This window comes from Ovis canadensis, chromosome X (genome assembly GCF_042477335.2).
Source record: "Ovis canadensis isolate MfBH-ARS-UI-01 breed Bighorn chromosome X, ARS-UI_OviCan_v2, whole genome shotgun sequence".
Classification (NCBI taxonomy): Eukaryota; Metazoa; Chordata; class Mammalia; order Artiodactyla; family Bovidae; genus Ovis; species Ovis canadensis.
Genome location: NC_091727.1, coordinates 82025091 through 82041321, shown reverse-complemented (window position 1 = coordinate 82041321; position 16231 = coordinate 82025091).

Sequence of the window (16231 nt, the reverse complement as noted above, 5' to 3'; positions counted from 1 at the left end):
CAGGGAATGTCTTTTTCCAGCCCTTCACTTTCAGTCTATATGTGTCCCTTGTTTTGAGGTGGGTCTCTTGTAGACAACATATAGGGGTCTTGTTTTTGTACCCATTCAGCCAGTCTTTATCTTTTGGTAGGGCCATTCAACCCATTTACGTTTAAGGGAATTATTGATAAGTATGATCCCATTGCCATTTACTTTATTGTTTGGGGTTCGGGTTTATACACCATTTTTGTGTTTCCTGTCTAGAGAATATTCTTTAGCATTTGTTGGAGAGCTGGTTTGGTGGTGCTGAATTCTCTTAGCTTTTGCTTGTCTGTAAAGCTTTTGATTTCTCCTTCATATTTGAATGAGATCCTTGCTGGGTACAGTAATCTGGGCTGTAGGTCATTTTCTTTCATCACTTTAAGTATGTCTTGCCATTTCCTCCTGACCTGAAGAGTTTCTATTGAAAGATGAGCTGTTATCCTTATGGGAATCCCCTTGTGTGTTATTTGTTGTTTTTCCCTTGCTGCTTTTAATATTTGTTCTTTGTGTTTGGCCTTTGTTAATTTGATTACTATGTGTTTTGGGGTGTTTCGCCTTGGGTTTATCCTGTTTGGGACTCTCTAGGTTTCTTGGGCTTGGGTGGCTATTTCCTTCCCCATTTTAGGGAAGTTTTCAACTATTATCTCCTCAAGTATTTTCTCATGGTCTTTCTTTCTGTCTTCTTCTTCTGGGACTCCTATAATTCGAATGTTGGAGCATTTCATATTGTCCTGGAGGTCTCTGAGATTGTCCTCATTTCTTTTAATTCTTTCTTTTTCTTTTTTCCTCTCTGATTCATTTGTTTCTACCATTCTATCTTCTATTTCACTAATCCTATCTTCTGCCTCCAATATTCTACTATTTGTTGCCTCCAGAGTGTTTCTGATCTCATTTACTGCATTATTCATTATATATTGACTCTTTTTTATTTCTTCTAGGTCCTTGTTAAACCTTTCTTGCATCTTCTCAATCTTTGTCTCCAGGCTGTTTATCTGTGATTCCATTTTGATTTCAAGATTTTGGATCATTTTCACTATCAATATTCAGAATTCTTTATCAGGTAGTTTCCCTATCTCTTCCCCTTTTGTTTTGTTTGGTGGGCATTTCTCCTGTTCCTTTACCTGCTGGGTATTCCTCTGTCTCTTCATCTTGGTTATATTGCTGCGTTTGGGGTGGCCTTTCTGTATTCTGGTAATTTGTGGAGTTCTCTTTATTATGGAGTTTCCTCACTGTGGGTGGGGTTGTATCAGTGGCTTGTCAAGGTTTCTTGGTTAGGGAAGCTTGTGTCGGAGTTCTGGTGGGTGGAGCTGGATTTCTTCTCTCTGGAGTGCAATGAAGTGACCAGTAATGAGTTATGAGATGTCAATGGTTTTGGAGTAACTTGACCTGCCTGTATATTGAAGCTCAGGGATGTGTTTCTGTGTTGCTGAAGAATTTGCATGATATGACTTGCTCTGGAACTTTTTAACCTTCGGGTGGTGCTTGGTTTCAGTGTAGGTATGGAGGCGTTTGATGAGCTCCTATCAATTAATGTTACCTGGAGTCAGGAGTTCTCTGATGTTCTCAGGATTTGGACTTAAGCCTCCTGCTTCTGGTTTTCAGTCTTATTTTTACAGTAGCCTCAAGACTTCTCCATCTATGCAGCACCGATGATAAAACATCTAGGTTAAAGATGAAAAGTTTCTCCACAGTGAGGGACACCCAGAGAGGTTCACAGAGTTTCGTGGAGAAGAGAAGAGGGAGGGGGTAGTTGGAGGTGACTGGAATGAGATGAGGTTGGATCAAAAGAGGAGAGAGCAAGCTAGCCAGTAACCACTTCCTTAAGTGCGCTCCACAGTCTGAACCGCTCAGAGATGTTCACGGAGTTATACAAAGAAGAGGAGAGGGAGGAAGGAGACAGAGGTAGCCAGGAGGATAAAAGAGGGAAATGAAAAGGAGAGAAACAGATCCAGTCAGTAACCAGTTCCCTAAGTGTTCTCCACTGTCTGGAACACAGAGATTCACAGAGTTGGGTAGAGAAGAGAAGGGGGAGGGAGAAGACAGAGGCAACCTGGTGGAGAAAAAGAGTCCAAAGGAGGAGAGAGTAGTCAAGCCAGTAATCTCGCTCTCAAGTAAAAATGGGTACTGAAGAATGGGTTTTTAAAGGTACAAAATTGACAACAAATACCAAAAAGCAAAGATTAAAAATCTAGAGAAGAGGTTGGATTTTTAAAAATAAAATGTTAAAGAAAAAAAGAAGAAGAAAAACAAAGCCACAAGAATTATTAAAAAACAACAACCACAAAAATATATACATGGTGTTTGCTTTAAAAATAGGGTCTTTTTTTTGAAAAGTAATAAGTTATAAAAATAAAAATTAAAGGAGAAATAGAGGACTTAAAAATTAAAAAATGTTAAAAAAAAAGAAGGAAAAAAAGAAGAATGATCGTAAAAATAGTAAAGATATATCTGGGACTTTCTCTGGTTTTGTTGTGGGCAGTGTGGGGTCAGTTCATTTTCAGATAGTTCCTTGGTCCCGCTTATATTTCTCAAGATCTATAGGCCCCTTCCTATGTAGTCGGTACTAACGACAGGGTTTTAATCTATTGCACCTGTCACTTCCAAGGCAGTTCCCTCTGTTTCAGCTTCTTCTGTTTGCTGGTCTCTTCGGTGTCTGATTTTCGCCCTGACACCAGGGGGCGGTGGTGGACACTTTTTTTAGTCTCATTTGTTCAGTCACACTGTGGGGAGGGAGGGACGCTGCAAACAAATAACACTGGCATGTGCTCGCAGTATCTCAGCCACGTTGGACCTGCCCCTGCTCATGGCGCACACCGCTCAGGCTCTAGGTTGCTCTGCCGGAACCGTCTGAGGCCAGCCCTGGGCTGCATGCACCTCCCCGGTCTAAGCCACTCAGGCTCAGGCACTCAGGTAGTCCTCAGAGGCACAGACTCGGTTGGGCCTGAGTTTTGTGCCCTTCCCAGGTCCGAGTAGCTCAGGTGTTTGGCGAGTACAGTCACTGTGACTTATCACCTTTCCCATCCCTGCTGCTCAGTTTTCTGGGAGTACAACTGGCACCCCTTCTCCGGCGGATGGTGACTGTCCAGAACCCCAAGAAGTCTTAGTTAGCAAAGAAGCCTGTTTGCAGTTTGGTACTTAATGTCTCTCTGGGGCTGTGATTACCCCATTCCAGCCCTTCTGGCTCTGGCTGCCTGTCACCGGAGGGAGATGGTCTGCGCCTGGCTAATTCTGTTCCGTCCTTTCTTCTGTGTGTGGACCTGGCGGTGTCTCATGTTAGAGCTTTTCGCGTGGTAGCTATTCCACAGTCTGGTTTGCTAGCCCAAGTTAGTTCACTCTGGTTACGCTTGGGGCATTCTGGCCTCGTTCTTAAAAAGCATTGCAGCCCGCGCCTCCCTGCCCAGCCCCCGCTTGCTAGTGGTGGATACAGGTGTCTGCGCTGCTTCTCCACTGGAGGAGCTACCACTGGGCTCGTAATCTGTTGGTTTTAATTATTGATTTATTTTTCCTCCTTGTTATGTTGCCCTCTGTGCTTCCAAGGCTCGCCACAGACGCGGCAGTGAGAGTGTTTCCTGGTGTTTGGAAACCTCTCTTTTTAAGACTCCCTTCATGGGACGGAGCTCCCTCCCTACCTCTTTTGTCTCTTTTTTCATCTTTTATATTTTTTCCTGCTTGTTTGTGAAGACAATGATCTGCTTTTCTGGGTGCCTGATGTCCTCTGCCAGCATTCAGAAGTTGTTTTGTTAAATTTACTCAGCACTGAAATGTTCTTTTGATGAATTTGTGAGGGAAAAAGTGGTCTCCCCGTCCTATTCCTCCACCATCTTAGGACCGTCCCCAAGGCTATGGTTTTTCCAGTAGTCATGTATGGATATGAGAGTTGGACTGTGAAGAAAGCTGAGTGCTGAAGAAGTGATGCTTTTGAACTGTGGAGTTGGAGAAGACCCATGAGAGTTCCTTGGACTGCAAGGAGATCCAAACAGTCCATTTAAAAGGAGATCAGTCCTAGGTGTTCTTTGGAAGGAATGATGTTAAACCTTAAACTCCAGTACTTTAGCCACCTCATGCGAAGAGTTGACTCATTGGAAAAGACTCTGATGCTGGGAGGGATTGGGGGCAGGAGGAGAAGGGGACAACAGAGGATGAGATGGCTGGATGGCATCACCGACTCGATGGACGTGAGTTTGAGTGAACTCTGGGAGTTGGTGATGGACAAGGAGGCCTGGCGTGCTGCAATTCATGGGGTCGCAAAGAGTCGGACACGACTAAACAACTGAACTGAATTGAATTGAGACTTTTGGATAGCAGCCATTCTGACTGGTGTGAAATGCTCCCTCATTATGGTTTTGATTTGCATTTCTCTGATAATGAGTGATTTTGAGCATCTTTTCATGTATTTGTTAGCCATCTGTATGTCTTCTTTGGAGAAATGTCTGTTTAGTTCTTTGGCCCATTTTTTGATTGGGTCTTTTGTTTTTCTGGAATTGAGCTGCAGGAGTTGCTTGTATTTTTTTGAGACTAATTCTTTGTCAGTTGCTTCATTTGCTATTATTTTCTCCCATTCTGAAGGCTGTCTTTTCACCTTGCTTATAGTTTCCTTTGTTGTGCAAAAGCTTTTAAGTTTAATTAGGTCCCATTTGCTTATTTTTGCTTTTATTTCCATTACTCTGGGAGGTGGGTCATAGAGGATCCTGCTGTGATTTATGTCAGAGAGTGTTTTGCTTATGTTTTCCTCTAGGAGTTTTATAGGTTCTGGTCTTACACTTAGATCTTTAATCCATTTTGAGTTTATTTTTGTGTATGGTGTTAGAAAGTGTTCGAGTTTCGTTCTGTTACAAGTGGTTGACCAAGTTTTCCCAACACCACTTGTTAAAGAGATTGTCTTTTCTCCATTGTATATTCTTGCCTCCTTTGTCAAAGATAAGGTGTCCATAGGTGCATGGATTTATCTCTGGGCTTTCTAATTTGTTCCATTGATCTACATTTCTGTCTTTGTGCCAGTACCATACTGTCTTGATGCTGTAGCTTTGTAGTATAGTCTGAAGTCAGGCAGGTTGATTCCTCCAGTTCCATTCTTCTTTCTCAAGATTGCTTTGGCTATTCAAGGTTTTTTTTTTTAATTTCCATACAAATTGTAAAATTATTTGCTCTAGTTCTGTGAAAAATACCATTGGTAGCTTGATAGGGATTGCATAGAATCTATAGATTGCTTTAGGTTGTCTACTCATTTTCACTATATTCTTCTAATCCATGGCCTTGGTATATTTCTCCATCTATTTGTGTCATTTTTTTCTTTCTTTCATCAGTGTTTTATAGTTTTCTATGTATAGGTCTCTTGTTTCTTTAGGTAGATTTATTCTTAAGTATTTTATTCTTTTTGTTGCAATAGTGAATGGAATTGTTTCCTTAATTTCTCTTTCCAGAGTGGTGATTAAGACGCACTGCTCACATGGGGCAGTACACTCACCAAGCACCTGGTCACCTGAGCTTCTCGTCTCTTTCACTATATTTTTGAGTTATTTTCTTAGTGATTGTGCTGGGAAATACAGTTCAAGCCCTCTGCCTTCCCTCTGTAGTATCTCCCTTCCCTTGCCCCACCCCAGCCCCAGGTCATGAGTCGTGGGTCGGAGTCACTGCATCTGAGGCTACAGCAAAGGCAGAGAGTGTGGGTGAAGGGACAGGATTGGGTCCTGCTTGCAGAGCAAGGATCCTGGAGGAAGGGGTGTGTCCCACAGGGTGGAGAGAAAGAAGTAGAGAAAGAGGAATGTGGTCTATATGGGGAAGGATGGAGGGCCCTTCCAAGGAGTGACAAGGGCTGCCTGGAGGATGTCCCTGGGCCTAGCTCTCTTCTCTGTGACCTTAGGGATAGACCCTGCCCTCCTGCACCCCTGAGCCCTGTACCCAGCTTAGAGATGCACCCCTTGGAGACCTAGGAGATGGAAGAATTGTCATGAGCCACAGAGATGCACATGAGAAGCTTGAGTGGTGGGGGTGGGGAAGTGCCCCGGAGGCTGTGCCCAACAATGCTGAGGGCCTCCAGGGACAGGGTATGTGCTTGGCTCTGGGTCCAGGAGGCACAGTTCTAGGAACATCAAGTACCGCTGAGGGGGACAGGAGCAACTTATTTCAAACCACACGGGTGCTGCAGCTGAGGGCAGCCACCCATAGCATGGCAGGGGCATGGGGTCTGGAAGGCATGTGTGGGCAGTGTTTAGGCCCTGTTCACCCTGAGGCCCTGCTGTCAGTCGGAGCCTTCCCCAGGCCTCCCCCCAGGACCAGTCCTGCCCTGGGAAGGGCCCCACAGGAACCAGGATGTTGTGGTCAGAAGCATCCCCTCAGTCAAGCTCAGCCCAGCAGGGGGAACTCTCACCCACCCCCCCCACCTCCACCACCTTCTTGCAGAGCTTCACCCTACCCCATCCCCACTGGTCCCAGGCCCCCTCCAACTACAAGACTATGCCAGGCCCCTTCTTGGCCCCTTCGTTGGCCTCTACTGTGGAGCCTGACTCCCGAGATGGGTGGGGTGCAGGTGGGGTCTCAAGTCTTCCCTGCCTGCTGTGCAGGGCATACCTGCATCACCTCACCCTGGGCCCCCACAGAGCCCAGGCACTGGTCACTACATCCTGCGGCCTGAGGGCAGCTTCAGCCTGAGATAGCAAGCCAGGGAGGCCACAGGACCCTCAAGGTCAGGATCGGGGGTCACAGCCCATATCTAGAGGCCCCCAGCTGACATGCACTGTGCTGTCCAGAGCAGGGGCTCAGGTAGGTGAACTGAATGCCTGTCTCAGCTCCACCTGAGCCCTCTGCTGCTCTTTTCCTTCCCATTTTCCATATTCTGCAGCACCTGGCCTTCCTTGCTTGTCCTCACAGTTGCATGGGGCATTCTTGTGTGAAACAAGCTCACCCTGCCTGAGATCCATCCAGGCCATGTGCACAGAGCACAGGGAGACAAACAACAGGGTTCTGAGGATGGGAGGGGTGAGAGCCCAGGGGATGCTGGAGAGACACGTCAACACCTGCCCCAGAAGAGGCAGCAGCAAGACTGGCTGGAGGCATGTGGCTGGCCACAACAGGGCCTTGCCTGGGAGCAGGCAGGAGCAGAAGGCCAGGGGACACCACCCTCTTATCACCACTAACAATGTGCCTCACAGCCCTCAACTGCATTTCTGGATTGTTACTTCGAGCCACATGCCTCCAGCCAGTCCTGTGGCTGTGTTTCCAGGGCCTGGGCCATGCGATATGTGGCCCTGGCCTGGAATCCTTGTGCCTCCGAGGAGAAGCTGGGGCACTTTGGACAAGTCTCTAAACCCTCCTGTCCTCAACAGGAGCAGAATGGTCCTAACAGTGCCCACCTCCCCCCAGGGCTCCTCTGAGGACTCAAACAGTGAGTGTGGGCCCAAGGGGTCAGCCCATGGCCTGGTGCAGTCAGTGCTCAGAGATGCAAGCTCTTGGGTGTGGGGCTGACTCTTCTCCCAGGCTCTAAATCCTTCAGCACTTAAGTAGTGGTGCAGGGCCATTAGTACCGGGTTTCTGCCATCCCTTATTTGACCAAGTGGGATCATGGCTCTCAGGCTGCCTTGTGGGAATGCCAAGGAAGGCACTGTGATGAGCAATGCACAGAAGCACAGTGTGGTGGGCATACAGAGAGGGGATCACCCTATTAAAAGGCCCAGGTGGGCTTGCAGTAGGACACTTGGATCTGGCCTCAGGGACAGGGTCAGTATCCAGTCCTCAGCAGCACAATGTGTCCTGGGACAGAGCCCCAGGTCACAGGGTTCTCAGTGGTAATCTGGGCTGGCTTGCAGCTGTGATGAGAGAAATTGGTCCCAGTCGTACACACTCTGGCATAGGGAAGCAACCTAAGGGCTAATCTTCCATCTTTGTGATAGGGACCAGGTGCTGGGGGATAGGGAGATATGGCTTTCTATTGTGAGAATGGGAGCCGTGAGTTTGAGCCCAGGTGGGTAGCTGGGGAAGAAACAGGGCACCTGAGGTATTACCGGGCCAAGTACTCATGGGAAGGACTCCCAACCAAGCCCAGGGGTAGCAGGCTCAGAATCTGGAGACAGGCCCTGCTCCAGCTCAAGGAGGAGGAGATAGGCTCTGGAGCAGAATGGTATCCTTGAGAAGAGATGCACCCCCAAATGGGGAAAATCTGATAGCAGAGCCAGCTCCCGGTGCAGGGCCACGTCCTGCCCAGGGGGGAATGTCAGGTGCACAACTCTGGGGGGCCCCATCAGCCAGGAGGTGTGGGTCCCTCTGCCAGGCCTGGGGAAGTGTTTCTAGATTATCTGCTTTTGAACCTTGCCTACCGGCCCTAGGCAAAGGAGCCAGTGGGTACAGGGGGTGGGGGGGGTGCGGAGGATGGGCCCTGGGGTAGGGAAGGGGTGGTCCCACTGAACAGGCAAAGGAAAAAGAAGAGCCAGTGGAGGGAAAGTGCACATTCCTCTTTTCAAATTCTCCCCCAACCAGGAAAAGGCTGGGAGGGAGTGGTCCCCACGGAGCTGCCAGTGATCCCAGAGCCTGGTGTCCTACCTGCTGACCCTGCCCTCCCCCCACATCTAACCCACTTATTCCTGGGGGCTCCCCAAGGTTTCTGGGGACCCAACCAGCCACAGTCCCTGCCCTCAAGTCTCTGTCACTCAGCTCTCGTCCATCCCCTCCTTCCCACTGGTTCCTGGGAGTGGGTTGGGGTGTCTCTGCACCACGGTGGAGGGGGGGCGCTGCTCAGAGAAGAACACACACACATCTCCAGGAGACTAAGCAGAACTTGGCCTAAATCTTCACTGAGGAAGCACATGCTGAGCTGAGGACCCAGGACCACAGCGGGGGAACTCAGACCTGCTGAGCCCATTGACCCGACAAGAACCCTGGGGGGGGTCATCTCCACAGCCCCATCCTCATTTCCAGGCTCTTATGAAATGGACTTGAGCCCCTCCTTGGGGGCTGGTCTCTCCCCCTCTTCACCCTGCTGGTCTCCTGCCTCGGGGAGACCCTCTGGCTCCCAGCCAGGACTTCCTGGGACCACCGGGGAAGCCCTTCGTGTCCAGGCAGTGGCAGGACCCAAGGGACTCTGTACCCCCTGCCTCACCTGTACCTCCTGCCTCACCTGTGGGCCCTTTCTCTGCAGCTTCTACTTCATGTGCACCTTCTTCCTCACCTGGGGCTCCAGCTCACCTGACCCCTCAGCCACTGCTCCTCTCTGGGTCTGTGCAGGGAATTTGGGCCTATCCTGTGACCCAGCATCAGGGGTCTGGTGCAGGCAGACAACATCCCAGCCCCGCACCTTGCCTTCTTTCTCACCTGGGGCTCCTGTGACTTATTTCACCTTCAGCCCCCACTGCCTGTTGAGGAAGAGATCCAGCCCCTGCCCAGGTTGCCTGTGGTAATTCTGGGGTCAGGTCGCCTGCCCACTTTTTCAAATTCTGGGGTCACTGCCTGTGGGATGTGGAGCACACTCCAGAGGCTACCTTGGAGCCCTGGTTGGAGCCTCAGGGATGCACAGTCCAGGGATGTCCCAGGTCCTCTGTGCTAAGGCCACCGTGTACTTCCCAGTGCCCCAGGAGAGCCCAGGCGAATGAGGACAAAGGCCTTGGGGTCTCTGTGCAGGGCCAATAGCTGGATCGGGAGAGCATTTGAGGTGTCAGTCAGTGTTGCTGCCAGGGGACCTGCTTAGGGAGAGCTTGAGGTGGCAAGGCTTGGAGCCTCCAAAAGCAGCAGGTACACCCACTGGCCCTCCAGAGCAAAGTGGCCTCCATCGGTAACTGTCCCAATTGTAAGGGGTGGGGTGCTGGAAAGAGGACCCTAATAACAGGCCCCACCCTACACTCATATTCTGCCCTCAAGAAGCCTGGAGTCTCTTAACCAGACACAAGTTGGCTGTTTCCAAGCCAAGAGCCCCATTACACCTCCTTACACTTGAAAGCCTGACCCAAGGCAGTCGCTGCATTAGAAATGTGTAGGCTTCGGGTTCAGTTCAGTTCAGTTCAGTCGCTCAGTCATGTCCAACTCTTTGCGACCCCATGGACTGCAGCTTGCCAGGCCTTCCTGTCCATTACCAACTCCAAGAGTTTACTCAAACTCATGTCCATTGACTCAGTGATGCCATCCAACCATCTCATCCTCTGTCATCCCCTACTCCTCTCGCCTTCAATCTATCCCAGCATCAGGGTCTTTTCAAATGAGTCAGCTCTTTGCATCAGATGGCCAAAGTATTGGAGTTTCAGCTTCAATGTCAGTCCCTCCGATGAACACTCAGGACTGATTTCCTTTAGGATGGACTGGTTGGATCTCCTTGCAGTCCAAGGGACTCCCAAGAGTCTTTTCCAACATCGCAGTTCAAAAGCATCAATTCTGTGCTCAGCTTTCTTTGTAGTCCAACTCTCACATCCATACGTGACCACTGGAAAAACCATAGCATTGACTAGACGGACCTTTGATAGCAAAGTAATGTCTCTGCTTTTTAATATGCTATCTAGGTTGGTCATAACTTTCCTTCCAAGGAATAAGTGTCCTTTAATTTCATGGCTGCAATCACCATCTGCAGTGATCTTGGAGCCCAGAAAAATAAAGTCAGCCACTGCTTCCACTATTTCCCCATCCATTTGCCATGAAGTGATGGGACTGGATGCCATGATCTTCGTTTTCTGAATGTTGAGCTATAAGCTAACTTTTTCACTCTCCTCTTTCACTTTCATCAAGAGGCCCTTTAGTTCTTCTTCACTTTCTGCCATAAGGGTGGTGTCATCTGCATATCTGAGGTTATTGATATTTCTCCTGGCAATCTTGATTCCAGCTTGTGCTTCTTCCAGTCCAGTGTTTCTCATGATGTACTCCGCACATAAGTTAAATAAGCAGGGTGACAATATACAGCCTTGACATACTCCTTTTCCTATTTGGAACCAGTCTGTTGTTCCATGTCCAGTTCTAACTGTTGCTTCCTGACCTGCAAACAGGTTTCTCAAGAGGCAGATCAGGTGGACTGGTATTCCCATCTCTTTCAGAATTTTCCACAGTTTATTGTGATCCACACAGTCAAAGGCTTTGGCATAGTCAATAAAGCAGAAATAGATGTTTTTCTGGAACTCTCTTGCTTTTTCAATGGTCCAGCAGATACTGGCAATTTGATCTCTTGTTCCCCTGCTTTTTCTAAAACCAACGTGAACATCTGGAATTTCACAGTTCACATATTGCTGAAGCCTGGCTTGGAGAATTTTAAGCATCACTTTAGTAGCATGTGAGATGAGTGCAACTGTGCAGTAGTTTGAGCATCCTTTGGAATTACCTTTCTTTGGGATTGGAATGAAAACTGACCTTTTCCAGTCCTGTGGCCACTGCTGAGTTTTCCAAATTTGCTGGCATATTGAGTGCAGCACTTTCACAGCATCATCTTTCAGGATTTGAAATAGTTCAACGGGAATTCCATCACCTCCACTAGCTTTGTTCGTTGTGATGCTTCCTAAGGCCAACTTGACTTCACATTCCAGGATGTCTGGCTCTAGGTGAGTAATCACACCATCATGATTATCTGGGTCATGAAGATCTTTTTTGTACCCCAAATCACTGCAGATGGTGATTGCAGCCATGAAATTAAAAGACACTTACTCCTTGGAAGAAAAGTTATGACCAACCTAGACAGCATATTCGAAAGCAGAGACATTACTTTGCCGACTAAGGTCCGTCTAGTCAAGGCTATGGTTTTTCCTGTGGTCATGTATGGATGTGAGAGTTGGATTGTGAAGAAGGCTTAGTACTGAAGAATTGATGCTTTTGAACTGTGGTGTTGGAGAAGACTCTTGGGAGTCCCTTGGACTGCAAAGAGATCCAATCAGTCCATTCTGAAGATCAGTCCTGGGATTTCTTTGGAAGGAATGATGCTAAAGCTGAAACTCTAGTACTTTGGCCACCTCACGTGGAGAATTGACTCATTGGAAAAGACTCTGATGCTGGGAGGGATTGGGGGCAGGAGGAGAAGGGGATGACAGAGGATGAGATGGCTGGATGGCATCACTGACTCGATGGACGTGAGTCTGAGTGAACTCCGGGAGTTGGTGATGGACAGGGAGGCTTTGCATGCCGAGATTCATGGGGTCGCCAAGAGTCGGACACGACTGAACGACTGAACTGAACTGAACTCTGTGTATTCTTGCCTCCTCTTCTTAATATCTTCTGCTTCTTTTATGTCCCTACCATTTCTCTCCTTTATTGAGCCCATCTTTGCATGAAACATTCCCTTGGTATCTCTAATTTTCTTGAAGAGATCTCTAGTCTTTCCCATTCTGTTCTTTTCCTCTATTTCTTTGCACTGATTGAGGAGGAAGGCTTTCTTATTCTCCTTGCTATTCTTTGGAACTCTGCATTCAAATGGGTATATCTTTCTTTTTCTCCTTTGCTTTTTGCTTCTCTTCTTTTCACAGCTGTTTGTAAGGCCTCCCCAAACAGCCGTTTTGCTTTTTTGCATTTCTTTTCCATGGGTATGGTCTTGATCCCTGTCTCCTGTACAATGTCACGAACCTCCATCCATAGTTCATCAGGCACTCTGTTTATCAGATCTAGTCCCGTAAATCTATTTCTCACTTCCACTGTATAGTCATAAGTGATTTGATTTAGGTCATACCTGCATAGTCTAGTGGTTTTCTCCACTTTCTTCAATTTCAATCTGAATTTTGCAATAAGGAGTTCACGATCTGAGCCACAGTCAGCTCCCAGTCTTGTTTTTGCTGACTGTATAGATCTTCTCCATCTTTGGCTGCAAAGAGTATCATCAATCTGATTTCGGTGTTGACCATCTGGTGATGTCCATGCGTAGAGTATTCCCTTGTGTTGTTGGAAACCGGTGTTTGCTATGACCAGTGCGTTCTCTTGACAGAACTCTATTAGCCTTTACCCTGCTTCATTCCGCATTCCAAGGCCAAATTTGCCTGTTACTCCAGGTGTTTCTTGACTTCCTACTTTTGCATTCCAGTCCCCTATAATGAAAAGGACATCTTTTTTGGGTGTTAGTTCTGGAAGGTCTTGTAGGTCTTCATAACTGTTCAGCTTCAGCTTCTTCAGCGTTACCTGTTGGGGCATAGGCTTGGATTACTGTGACAGTGAATGGTTTGCCTTGGAGACGAACAGAGATCATTCTGTCGTTTTTGAGATTGCATCCAAGTACTCCATTTCGGACTCTTTTGTTGACTGATGGCTACTCCATTTCTTCCAAGGGATTCCTGCTCACAGTAGTAGATATAATGCTCATCTGAGTTAAATTCACCCATTCCAGTCCATTTTAGTTTGCTGATTCCTAGAATGGCAACGTTCACTCTTGCCATCTCCTGTTTGACCACTTCCAATTTGCCTTGATTCATGGACCTAACATTCCAGGTTCCTATGCAATATTGCTCTTTACCACATCAAACCTTGTTTCTATCACCAGTCCCATCCACAACTGGGTGTTGTTTTTACTTTGGCTCCATCCCTTCATTCTTTTTGGAGTTATTTCTCCACTGATCTCCAGTAGCATATTGGGCACCTACCGACCTGGGGAGTTCATCTTTCAGTGTCCTATCTTTTTGCCTTTTCATACTGTTCATGGGGTTCTCAAGGCAAGAACACTTCAGTGGTTTGCCATTCCCTTCTCCACTGGACCACATTCTATCAGACCTCTCCACCATGACCCACCCATCTTGGGTGGCCCCACAGGGCATGGCTTAGTTTCATTGAGTTAGACAAGGCTGTGGTCCATGTGATCAGATTGGCTAGCTGTCTGATTGTGGTTTCAGTCTGTCTGTCCTCTGATGCCCTCTCTCAGTGCCTACCGTCTTACTTGGGTTTCTCTTACCTTGGATGCAGGGTATCTCTTCACGGCTGCTCCAGCAAAGCACAGCTGCTGCTCCTTACCTTGGACATGGGTACCATTTATTATACAATTCCATTTACATAAAACTCTAGAAAATGCAAACTACCTTACAGTGACAGAAAGCAGATCAGTGGTTGCTTAGGACAAGTGAAGCAAGAAGAGAAAGACAAAAAGGACTACAAAGGGACGTGAGGAATCTTTGAGAGTAATAGATATCTTTATTACCTTGATTGTAGAGATGGTTTCATGAATACATATATATATATATATATATATATATATATATGTCAAACCTTATCAGATAGTGCAGTTTGAACATTTCCAGGTTATTATTTGCCAAATATACCTCAAAGGGGCTTTAAAAAAAAAACCTACAAGTAAGTAATAAAGAGACAAACTACCCATAAATGTGAGCAAGTTATTGAACCAACACTTTACAAAGTAAGATACAGAAGAGGCCAGTAAGCACATAAAGACATCACACGCAACATAATTAGTCATCAAGGAGATCATAATTAAAATCACAATGAATTACCACTTCATACCCACTTAAATGGCTAAAAATAAAGGCTGACAACCCCAAATGCAGAGGAGGATTGAAAAGGAATTCTCATACACATCTGGTGGGAACATAAATTGTACAACCACTTCAGAGAATATTCTGGCAGTTTCTTATAAAACAATTCTCCTTTGTGGCAGTTCCCTTTCTAGGTAGTTATCCAACTAAATGAGAGCATATGTCTACACAAGGTTGTACACAAGTGTTCATGGTAGTTTTATTTATAACACTCCAAAATGGAAACAGCTCAGATCATAAACTGGTGAATGAATAAAAATCAACTCAAATATATTCAGACAATGGGATACTGCTGTTGTTCAGTCACTAAGTCATGTCTGACTCTTAGTGACCCCATGGACTGCAGCACGCCAGGCTCCCCTGAACTTCACTATCTCCTGGAATTTGCTCAGATTCATGTTCACTGAGTCAGTGATGCAATCCAACCATCTCATCCTGTCATCCCCTTCTCCTCTGCCCTCAGTCATTCCCAGGATCAATGCCTTTTCCAATGAATCGGCTCTTTGCATCAGGTGGCCGAAGGATTGGAGCTTCAGCATCAGCCCTTCCAATAAATATTCAAGGTTGATTTCCTTTAAGATTGACTGGCTTGTGTTCCTTGCTGCCAAGGGACTCTCAAGAGTCTTCTCTGGCACCACAATTCAAAGACATCAATTCATCAGTGTTCAGCATTCTTTATGGTCTGACTCTCATATCTGTACATGACTACTGGAAAAACCATAGCTTTGACTATGTGGACCTTTGTCTGCAAAGTGATATCTCTGCTTTTTAATAAGCCATCTAGGTTTATCATAGCTTTCCTTCCAAGGAGCAAGCATCTTTTCATTTCATGGCTTCAGTCAAAGTCCACAATGATTTTGGAGCCTAAGAAAATAAAATATGCCCCTGTTGCCACTTTTCCCCCTTTTATTTGCCATGAAGTGATGGGACTGGATGCCATGATCTTAGGTTTTTGAATGATGAGTTTCAAGTCAGCTTTTTCACTCTCCTCTTTCACCATCATCAAGAGGCTCTTTAGTTCCTCTCCACTCTCTGCCATTAGAGTGGTATCATCTGCATACCTGAGGTTGTTGATATTTCTCAGTCTTGATTCCAGCTTGTGATTCATCCAGCCTGGCATTTCACAAGATGGAATACTACTCAATAATTAAAGGAAAGAAGCAACACTTTAAACAACATAAATAAATCATCATACTGAATGAAGGAAACCAGACACTGTTGGCTCAGATGGTAAAGAATCTGCCTGCAATGCAAGAGAACTGAGTTCAATTCCTGGGTTGGGAAGATCCCCTGGAGAAGGGAATGGCTACCACTCCAGTATTCTTGCCTGGAAAATTCCATGAACAGAGGGGCTTCGTGGGCTACAGTCCATGGGGTCACAAAGAGGCAAACATGACAGACACAAAATAGTACATACCATGTGATTCCATTTATATGAAGTTCTCAAATTGGTGAAAGTAATCTAAGATGGAAAAACTTTAGAACACCAGTTGCCCCTATGTTGAATTGTGGTGGGAACTGACGGTGAATGAAGTGCTTCCCAGGTGGCTCAGTGGTAAAGAATCGGCCTGCCAATGCAGAAGACACAGATGTGGATTTGATCCGTGGGTCAAGAAGATCCGCTGGAGGAAGAAATGGCAATCCACTCCAGTATTCTTGCCTGGAAAATCCAATGGGCAAAGCAACCTGGTGGGTTACAGTCCATGGCATCCCACAGAGTCAGACATGACTTAGCAACTGATGACACATACATGCTGACTGGGAATGGGCACAGGGGAAATTTCTAGGATGTTGAT